Source organism: Corapipo altera, unplaced genomic scaffold (genome assembly GCF_003945725.1).
Source record: "Corapipo altera isolate COAL_440 unplaced genomic scaffold, ASM394572v1 0, whole genome shotgun sequence".
In the NCBI taxonomy this organism is placed as follows: domain Eukaryota; kingdom Metazoa; phylum Chordata; class Aves; order Passeriformes; family Pipridae; genus Corapipo; species Corapipo altera.
This window is the reverse complement of record NW_020884872.1, coordinates 54711350-54722517: the sequence shown is the minus strand read 5'-3', so window position 1 is coordinate 54722517 and position 11168 is coordinate 54711350. Positions and strand designations below refer to the sequence as shown.

The 11168-nt window shown below is 41.2% G+C and overlaps 1 long non-coding RNA gene across 2 annotated transcripts; it reads left to right on the top strand.

Moving 5' to 3' along the window:
- Positions 1-541: 541 nt before the first annotated feature.
- LOC113945418 lies at positions 542-9808 on the top strand. Of its 2 annotated transcripts, XR_003527078.1 has the most exons (3): positions 542-794; positions 1050-1214; positions 9129-9808. It is a non-coding gene; the product is annotated as an uncharacterized LOC113945418 (long non-coding RNA). The 2 variants fall into 2 exon arrangements; XR_003527079.1 differs by lacking the exon at positions 1050-1214.
- The last annotated feature ends 1360 nt before the right edge of the window (positions 9809-11168 follow it).

Below are 11168 nucleotides of genomic sequence, written 5' to 3'. Positions count from 1 at the left end.
GTTACCACTTTTCTTAGCCTCTGGGGAAAAACAAGGTTCAAATCACTACACTATGCCATCACTATTGCTTCAGCCCAGCTTACTTGCTTTTCTATAAGGCAATGCATAATTTTTAATAAACTTACCCTATTCCACCATTTCTGTTTTAAAACCCCTCAAAAACAGTTTGGGAAGTTCTGTTGAACTGCATCTCCTTGCAGAAGTGAAAAACACAGCTCCTGGTTGAAACCAAGTACATGTTGTTGAAGTGGGAACTATATTGCAGTAAGTGGTGACCAAAACTTTGCATTCCAGGCTTAGCAAATCTTTTCATTGCCAAGAGGCTGAGGGAAAAACCAAGAGGGAATTGGGGGAAGTAGCTTCAGGCTAGAACAAATTACTGGATGACTCCCTTGTCAAAAGGTCATGTTCTTTCTTTAGGCAACTGTGTGCAGCTCTGCTGAGGTCAGAAGAAGGAGTATGAGGAAGAGGAAGGCATACTGAGGAAATAATCCTTCCTGTATGACCTCTGGGAGCTGCTGCTTGACCTATGTGGAGCACAGAAGGAAAGAACAGGAAGGGAGCACACACAGCACTATCAAGTGGAGAATTTTCTGACACATTTTCAGCCTCTCATAGAAGTGCTGGTTGGAAGGGACCTCTCAAGCTCGTCCAGTCCAGCTGCCTCCTTAAAGCAGGACTGTTACTGATACTATGTTAGGTTGCTTATGGCTTTCTTCAGTCAAGCCTCAAAGTCTGTACAAGATGGAGACCCCATGGTGTGAGCCATGCCATGGACTGTTTTAGCAGCAAAGGTGAGTCAGTTCTGATGCTCTTGAGCTCCCTGGCACTATTTAGACATGTGTACCTAGACACAGCCTCAGCATCTAGTTTGGTCCTCAACAGTATTCTTGTGTCTTTTGTGCTTTCCTAACATAGGGTGGGTTTTTTGTTTTTGTTTTTGTTTTCCTAAAAACTTAAAGTGTTCCATTAAAACCAAGGTCTGACAGGATGGTTGATGATTCAAATGTGGATCCTTGTTAGTGAAGGTCTCTCCTTTGCTTTATGAGGAACATTAATTCCTGGCCAAAGCAGAGATGCGATTAAACTGGGCCCACCTACCACATGAGTGTGCATGCAAATGGAAGAGAATGATGTCTGGCCTCAAGAAAAGGGAACACGGCAGCTGATTTCTTCCAGGAAGTCCTGTCAAGGGTGTGTCAGTTGGCAAGAAGGTAGGTCATTAACAACAGCAATCTGACTCAGCAGCGTCTTCTCCAAACAAATCATCTCTATTCCCTTTACAATCAAAAGATATGTGTATCTCCAGGGGGTGGTTCATCATCCCCTAAGGCGTGTCTAATGGAAACAAAATTAATTGCCCTCTGATAGTGCCTATTTCTCTCCATCATCTGCAGAAAGTTCTTTTAAATTCCATGATTAAACTAAGTACTTAATTTTTTACAGTACTAGCATTAAAGTGAAACTGATCTCTCCCAGTAGAGCTGGATATATACCAAAGAAAATATTTGCAAACAAAGATTCCCAAACTTGCTTTGGCTTTCAGAACACCTTTTATCTGGTTTCCATAAACAGTCTTCAAGTAATATTTTGTATGGGAACATTTTACAAGCAAATGAGTTATTGTGGTGCAAATGCTTGTGTGATACCTGCCAAACTGCAGGTGAAAGATTGGCAGTTGAAGTCTGCAAGTCCTGGTGCTGGCTCTAAGAAATTGGTTTCACTTCTACCCCCTGAGGAACTCTGGAATTCTTACCATCCAGGTCAGGGAGAGGGAAACCATCGTAAGTCTCTGAAGGCCAGTCACTCTCTGCAACTTGCCATCATGAATTCTTAAGTCCCTACCCCCAGAGAGCAGGCTGACATTTGTTTATGGAAAATATTTGCTGGGACGTTACAGATAACATGCTATTTTATAAAAATCTATGCCCTTTTTTGATTGCAAGTCAAGCAGAAGAACAGGCGATCTTAGTCAGATAGTATGCAAGCGGCTCACCTCACTCTTGTTCCTGATAACCTTGGTTCTGTATGAATTCCAGTTACTGGAAAAAAATGACTATTTCCTTGACTTCTAAGCCATCTGTCCTTAATCCTCCAGCTAATATTTTTATTAACACTTTTTATTTTATTCTATTCAATTTTATTGCATTTCAAAACTAGTAAGTCTAAATCTATGTCAAAGAAATTGTTCTCTGCAAAATGGATTATTACATTTTAAAAATTTATTATCTCCACCATTAAAACCCAACCAGGAATTTAAAAACTGCTCTATGTTTAGGATTAATTAGTAACATTTTACGATTTCTGAATGGATGTCATTGCCAAGATAACCTAGAACATATGACTGTTGCCAGTACTTCTACCAACACCATTGCTTATATACTTCACTGGAACTAGCTCACATGAATATCTGTCTTGGTTTTCATTATGTTCTTATTTCATTGATAGAAATAGCTCATGCACAGAGAGCTCAGCTTTTCATGGCTGGGCTTCGTGAACAAAGATTTGGGAGGAGCTCTACCCACATTTGCTACAAGCACACTGGTGGTTAAAAAGGCCAATGCGAGATAGACAAGTCTGGTTACAAAAGGCACAGCAGAAAGACTGCTCGGATGGTATCAGCAAGACGCGATTCTTTCTGCATTGTCTTTTCTCCTCGAGAGTGATCCTGCGTGAGTTCTCAAAGGATCAGCAACGTTATAGATGGTGTGTCTCCAGACGTCCCGATTGGAGGCCAGAGTAGACCAGTTATGTTGATCAATATGGCCAAGGCTGAGATGTTGTTTCAGGGAGTCCTCGTATCTTCTCTTTGGGGCTCCTCTTTTGTGGCAGCCAGTGGCAAGTTCACCATAGAGCATGATCTTAGGGAGGTGGTGGTCCTTCATCCTGGAGATGTGTCCTGCCTAGCGCAGCTGTGTTCTCAGCAACATGGCCTCAATACCTGTAAGTGCTGCCTGTTCTAGAATAGACGTATTAGTCACATGATCTGACCAGTGGATGTTTAGGATTGTATGGAGGCAGCGTTGATGGAAGCGTTCTAAGAGTCACAAGTGGTGGCAGCAAATGATCCATGATTCGGATCCATATAAAAGAGTGGACAGCACAATGGCTCTGTAAACACTGATCTTTGTACTTTTCTTCAGGTGTTTATTTTGCCAAACTCTTTTATGGAGTCTTGCGAAAGCTCTATATGTCTTTGCTAACCTGTTGTCTATCTCTCCATCAATCTTACGATCCGAGGAGATGAGGCTACCTAGGTAATCAAACTGCTGGACTGATTTGAGCTCTAATTCACCAATGGTGATATGGGGATGATGGAAGACTTCCTGAGGTGCAGGTTGATAGAAAACTTCTGTCTTCTTTAAGCTGACTTCCAGCCCAAAAAGCTCAGCAGCCTCAGCAAAAGCAGGATGTTAAACGCTGCAGAGCTGCTTCTGTGTGAGCGACAAGGGTGGTGTCATCAGCATAAAGCAGCTCCTGGACAAGATGGTTTAAGGTCTTAGTGTGGGCCTTCAGTCACCTTAGGTTGAATAGGTTCCCACCAGTATGATATCGAATGTAGATGTTATCTTCATCATCAAGGTCTGCCGTGGCCCTTTGGAGCATCATGCTGAAAAAGATTGTGAATAGGGTTGGTGCAAGAACGCAGCCTTGTTTCACACCATTCATTATTAGAAAGGGCTCAGAAAGTGCATCGCCATATCTGACTTGGCCGTGCTGATCCTCATGGAGTGAGATGATCATTTTAAGGAACTTGGGGGGACATCCTAAATGTTCCAAAATTTGCCAAAGACCTTTTCTGCTCAGCTTGTAAATGACATTCAAATCATTAGTATTAGAATCAGTTTGGAAAAGAGATTTAATTTCCTCTGTGAAAAAAGCCAAACCAAACCAGGAAGAAGATGTAGTCTTTGGACTTCTGAAAAATGTTTAACTGCTGTTGAAAATCCAAACCCCAAATACCAGCATATTCTTGCTCTGAGTTGTTGTAACTTTTTTCTCCTTCCTTTTGCAATCAATATTGCTTTTTGGGGGGGGAATTATGCACCTTTTCCAGCTAAAATCTCATAGGCTTTGAGGAATATCTTCACAGGTATGTTTTCTTGGACTTGTCAAGTTTTATTTCAGTAGAAAAAAAAATGTAAAAGAAATCCTTAGTGTGAGTACTTAAAAAAATGTGTTACTATTTTATAAGAGGTGCTGATCTTGCTTCACATTTTTCTTAACTGTCCATACTGACAGCTGTTTTCTAGCAAACTAAAACTGTTCTTCAGCCTCATATTTATTCCACATTCTTCTTTTTCCCTTTCTTTGTCCCTTCTGGTTAATTTGCCTCTTGGCTTTTTCAGATGACCTGTGTATTCCCTTTCATTCAAAAGAAGCAAGTTCTCAAAATCAGATGAAAAATCTCAGGTTTATCAGTCTTCTAGTAAGCAGTTTTGTAGCACATGGACCTCCTGGATCTCATCAGCTTCAGTGTCACCTTCCAACCAACTCAGCCATGATGTATTCTCTCCCATGAACTCCAACGGTGAGGAGGTTCATGCCCTAACATGTTCCAGCAGCCCAGCAGTCCTTGACTTCTGAGCTGAAGCTTTTTTGGCACCCTTCCCCTCTGTCCTAATCCCTGCCCTGTCCTCCTTCTCCTTTTCAGTCCTGCTTCTTCTCTCAAGGGCTTTGTCTCCATAGTGTGCACCAAAGCCTTGCTCTACGGATCCATGTGCTCAGTGTTTGAATTGCTGTAGCAGCAGTTCTCAAATCACGGTACAAGAAAGCTACTGGCTGAGCATATCCCATGAATTAAGAAAAGCCCAAATCACGTCTGAGAACTGTTGACAGAGAGCATCGTAGTCTTCCAACAGCTAATCTGCACTTGAGGCAGGTAAGAAGACATAAGTCTCATGCTTTTAGTTTTTGCCAACTTTTTCCTTCTACTTAGTATGCTTTGGAAAAAACCCCCGAAACCATTACAAAAACCAAACCACCAAAAGTGAGGTTCAGAACAGCAGCTTCACAATATCGAAGGTTTTAGTGGCAATCCCTGTTTAGACAATTCCCTCCACAGCCACTCCTTCTTTCCCCAAAGTTTGCCTTCCCTTACGCCACTTTCATCTCAAAAAGCCAAAAGCAGGGAAAAAGAAAAGAAGGCAGTTTAACCTGGATTATGTAATTTATCCAGGGCATCACACTGCTTTACAAACAGTTGTGTTGGCACAACCAAGAGGTCTGTGACCTGCAAGGCAAAGGCAGGGGAAGGGAGAGAAGAATTTCTTAAGTTGATTCTTCTGCCAAAACCAAATTATTGTGAAACTGCACCATCACATTCCATAAACACTTTCTCCCAAACCTTATTAGACATTAACAAGTGGTGAAAACCAGTGGAGAATGCTCCTCCAGACCGGACTGGATACTTTTGCAGGCCTGATGGTAGCTGCAAAGGCTTGTGAGAAGTACCCACTAACCTAAGCCATATGTAGTCTTTCGGTGCTGTACTAAGACAACATGGATTCTTGTCCTTTCAGAGCAAAGTCACGGCTTACACAAACCAGTTCAACTCCTACAAAACTGAAAAGTGTGAATTATATTCTTAAATACACACATGACCACCCAAGTGAGGTAATCCCACTGGTTGGAACTGTGCAAATGAGGCTAACATCTGACCACAAGGCCAAAAGGACTGCCAGCATATCCAATTAGTAGGACAAAAGTAACTGCCCTCCTGAATCACTAATTATTTTCAGTGCACACAGTGTGATGAAAACCCTTCCAAAAATCAAATCTGTCTTACAGCAGTTTGACTTACAGGCAGTGCAGAATGGAACGTTACTAAGTGCATTGCAATTAATTATGCTTTCAAATGCACCAGCTAAATTTGGCTGTGCAATTAGGCAAATAATAACTGAAAGGAAAGGTTATATTTTGGAATTATACATTAGAATAGATGAATATGCCTTTTGCCTTAGCCCCTTGTTCCTGTGTCAGGGAAGGCATCTTGTTATGAAGCCCTGTCTGTTGCAGATAAAATGCTTGTGTAAATATAGTTTTCATGTCCATTTCAGTGCACAAGTGCCATTTTAATGCACTCAGCATAAATAAGCTCTTCCTTTAATTTATTTGCACATCTGCCTCAAATATCAAAGAGAATGACATTTCAGCAAGACAATGACCAAATAGTAACATCAAAGAACCTGACTCGGCAGCCTCCACTCTTTTCAGAGAATATTGACTCAAGCAGTGGATGTCACCGATTTCAGTCCAGGTGTGCCAAAGTGATCCCTGCTGAGAAAGTGGGTGAAGGTGACTGACACATTCACAAAAAAATTGTCTTTTCTTTTTTCAGTCTTCAAGTTACCCTTCCATTTATTCTACAGTTCCTGAACATAACCAATATTAAAAAATGTCCCACAGATGTTCAACAAATGACTTTGAAAATATAATTTGAAATTATTGATTTAGCTCACACGGCTTAAAGCACTCAGAGTAGGTGGATATCCTTGGGTAAAAGAGAAGCTGCAGTGGTGGGAAATTATGTCCCTCTCACTAGACATTTTGTTGGTGGATTCCCATAAGAACCATTCCTTTTCTTACCTCTTTTTAATATTCAGAATGTGTGGCTTTGTTAACTTTAACCCTAGTGCTAGCAGCAGGGGATTAACACAAGTACGTTTACTGTCACTCTGGTAACCTTGTGTCTTGGAAGGGCTCAGCCACAAGTTTGCTGAAGATGGGTTTGAGCAAGAGTATCATTGAGCAGATGGACTATATTTCATAGCCTTAGCGAAGGTTCATCTGGGTGAGAGGGCATATTGGAGACTGATTACATCTGTCTGTAGCTAAAGAATACTCTTGAATTCCTCCATACACAAAGCAGCATCAGTGAATAACTGTTGTAACACTGGAACAGGTTGCCCAGAGAGGTGGAAGATGCTCCATTCTTGGAAATGTTCCAGGTCAGACGGTCAGCAACCGAATCTAGTTGAAGACGTCCCAGCTCAGTGCAGGGGGAGTTGGACTAGATGGCCTTTAAAGGCTGTTTTCTATTCAAACTATACTATGATTCTATGAAAAACACTCCCCATAAGCTTAAAGTGGTGCACAACCCACATCCTACCCTTAATAATAAACTTACTTCAGCCATTCATGCTTTCACCATGCCTTGGATGGACTGTGCTAATTCAGATGGTCTGTGAATGGAGGTCTCTGCACCAAGTCCTTTCCAGAACAGAGCCTCTGCAGCAGCACAGGCTTTGCAGAGTACGTCAGACCTGCTCTTAATTTTCTCCACTGTCTTTGCAGGTATCATCAAATCAAACTCAAAACCCCCTGCAGAGGCCAAGAAGAGTACTGAAATCACTGACTCCTACAGACTGCCTACTGCCCACTGACTCCAAGCATGAGATTTATTGTTCCTCTTTTTAGCTGTCAAATAGCCAGCCATCTTGAATAAGCCAATTCTTCGTAGTTAATGGGTAGAGAAAGAGGTATCTCCTTTCTTTATTCCCTAAATAAACCTGTCTCTCTATGGGCAGTTGAATAAGCTTAGACCCTAAGCTCAGATGAAGTACCAAGCTTTTAGATGGATCATGTGAGGAGAGAGGACTGAATCCCGGCAGAAGTCAGTGTGAATGAAGTGCCTAAACTTGCCCTTTCCAGATGTTCTTGAAAGTTGTTTGAATTGCTGAAGTTCCCGAGGGAGTCAACCTTGTCACAGATTTCACTCTGTTGGAATAATATAATTCCTGGTCATTGAAACAAGTTTCAGCCTGTTATCTAAATGTCTGAAACAAACTCCTCCAGAGGTTAAGGCAAGTCATGAATCACACCTCTTTCTGCTCCAAGTGTTCAGTTCTTTGCTAGGTCATTTCTTTGGCCACCCCTATAACAAATGCACAGCAGTGTACCTATTAAAAAATTAAACAGCTTGCAAAAATACCCATGCAACAACAACCAAACAAGAAAAACACAGAAACCTCCAAGCCCAACAAACAAAAATTCACAGGTTAACAATGTGAGACACTCCACATATTTCACCTGCAGAGGGGATGAAAGAAAAAGCTTGGGAAATTATGGATGTGCAAGAGAAGAACCAATAAAAATGGAAAAGGTACTGAAGATAGGAAGAGGCTTGACATCTTTCCAAAACAAGTGAACTGACCTGGAATGCATTTGAATTTGCATAAGTAGTTGCAGAGAACGTTTTTCTCTACTTCCAGGACTATGGTCTATCTGAAGATCTTATACTTACAGCAGGTCTGGGGGTTTTTTTGATGTTGTTGGAGGGTTTTTTTCCTTGTTTGTTTATTTTGTTAGGGTTTTTTTGTGGGGTTTTTTTGGGGGGTTGGGGCGGGCGGTGTGCCAAGGGATTTTTTTTTTTTAATATTTCTTCTTTATTCTAACGCTTAAAATAGGTCTATCTGATTCTATATCTGTGGAATACACTTCCAGGATGAAAGACCCGGAAATGCGTGAAAAAAACGTTTTGAGTGCAGTGGTAGAATTTACCATTCTCTACCCAAGTGCAAAGAAATCTGAATGTTTCTAATACTGTGATGAGCCGAAAGCTCTGGCTGCTTAACTGCTACTGAGCACTTCACTTTAAAAATTGATACATTTGGACCATTTCCTAGATGCCACATTGTCACTTCTGAATGACACATTGGAAGAGGAAGTCAAATGAGGAAGTGAGTTCAGGAGTGGTGAGTGTGTAGTGGGTCCCTCTTGCTTGCAGGAACCAGCCAGGAATCTAGCAGCTGGCTGGGGGTAGATGTGTGTGAGGTGTAGTCAGCCTGTTGATTTCAGGTGCCTAACTTAGATGCCTACTTCTTTCCATTGTCTATATAAGGAATACAGTCTGGCAGACATGGAGCGTGGGGAGCTTGAATTGCCCATCACTGTCTTACAAGTTGTCATGGCAACACAGGCAGGCACTTAAAGGAGGTGGTCTGAAAGTGGTCCCAGCTGACTTGCAAATACATGCCACAGCTTGTGTGCAAGTGAGACAGCTATACTGTGCGCACCCTGGCTCAGAGTTCACACTCTAGCACGCTGATGTCTGGAAGGAGCGACGACTTGAAGCTGCTCTTTACGAGCCTCCAACAACAAATCTTTGTCTTTCTATCTGTTTTTAGGAAAACTTGAGCATGGAGGACGCACGGTGCTGTGGAAGGAAAATTCTCCATCTGCATGTCTGAGAAGCTGCATCAGTGATGGGAGAGAAATGAAACTGCTTTATTCATGGGACACACTCCTACATGGGGAGATACCCCTGTGAAGACAGCACTGCATCCCATGACTTCCTTCATAAATTACAAGATACGCTTTAAGCTCCTTATGGAATTGATCAGTTAATTAATCAGTTTATCTGCCTCTGCCCTAGATTTAAATTTAAATCTTTGTCGCAATTCCATTCAAATCTCTTAAGCTCTGCTGAAAAAATCAGTAAGCAGAAAGACTGGTAGCCTGTAAATTACTTCTCATGCAATAAGGTCCATTTGGGTTATTGAACTTTTTGTGTTATTTGGAGATGCTCTTGCACCTGCAGAGGCTAAATCCATTCTTGATTACTGTAACAATTGTGCAAGTGAAGGAATTGGGTAATCTCGTAGTGATGCAAACTATGTAGTTTTCTATGAAGGCATTAGCAAAGAGTTGCAGGCATTCAGAATTAATTCCAATAATGAGCTGGGATTTAAAATCTAAATACTTGGTTTTCTAGCTGCATTGCAAATTCATCCCCAGAATCCACTCTGTATTACTCATCACCTTTTGCACTCTTTAACAATGATAATGGATTTTTTAATACACGCAGGAAAAAAAGCAACAGAATTGGATTTCAAGTACTGCTAGGAATGTGCTTGAGCTCAGCTAGGATCCTAACATATGGAAGTTGCTGAAATAAAAAGAGTTTTGTTTTGTGCAACTGTACATTCAAGGACAGCTCTGAAATTCAGAACAGTGGCTCAGGTCAAGGCAGGATTGCTGTGGTAGGTCCTGAGCTCTGGTCCATGCTTGTAAGTGTTGAGGAGCTTATATGGTTCTAGAGGATGCTGTAGACTTTGCCTTGGACCTGTCTGTCTGGTGTTTATTTAAGCCTGTACTAGAACTACATTCATCTGAACCAAAAATCTAGTCTGTAGTTACAAAGTCTGAAATGCAATGGATAGGTCTTTCAGAATAGCTTTTCAGCTATTAATTTCAGATCATCAGTTCCAAAGCTCTACAGCACCATGCATGAATCAGGTGGAGATACTATCGTAGAATGAGATGTAGTTTGATGTCTCTCAATTCAGGAAACAGGGAATAAAATTCTTCAGGCTAGTACATGCAGAACTTTATAAGCTTCTGAAAGATTTTTGTCTCTTTCTTGTATGTAGATACCAGGCTTGATGTTAGCAATTTGGCTCATTAATAACTGATTTACATCTCCTAGATAGAAAATTGCTATCTGCCACAAATTTGTAAAAGAGTTTCATATTGTGAAATTCGCTAGCACAGTGAATTCTTTGTGATTTTAATGTAAGGAATTTGTGATTAAAATTTTAATATAATCATTGTAGTCTCCTGGGATGCTTAAATACAAGAAAATGTTATTTCCTGCATCTTAGAGTTCATTGTGGTGGATGCATTTAAATGCCATCAATGGATCGCTATCTGCTTTGAAAACTGAACAAAACAGAAAGTCCCTCAAAGCAAGTAAAGATACTGAAGGATTCATGGTCTCTGCTGAAGCATGAAGACTAACCTATTACATGGTATTGTCTCAGTTTAGCTCTGTGAGCTCAGCTGTCAGACCAGGCTTTGCACTTCACTGCAGAAGCTGACTGTGATCACTATCGAGTCCCTGCTCCTGTGTAACAGCTGTAACCAGCTCAAACCTTTCCATGAAACTGGTCTTGTAGGAAATGTATTGCTTTTTCTTTCTCTTTTCCCAAATAAAAACTACTTGTCATATATCAGATGAAAATACCTCTCCCTGAAGTTTGAAGTCCCTCTTTTCCACTCTTTTCCTCTCTCCTGTCTGCATTGGCAAATGTCAACAGATAAAGGGGAAGTTTAACCACGAAGGTGTTTCAGGTTTTGCCTCTTGGCCAAAGCAGTGTGACTCACACTGCAGTCCTCTAACATTTTTGACTAGTTGTCCAAGTAATGACTATTATAGGGCCATGTTG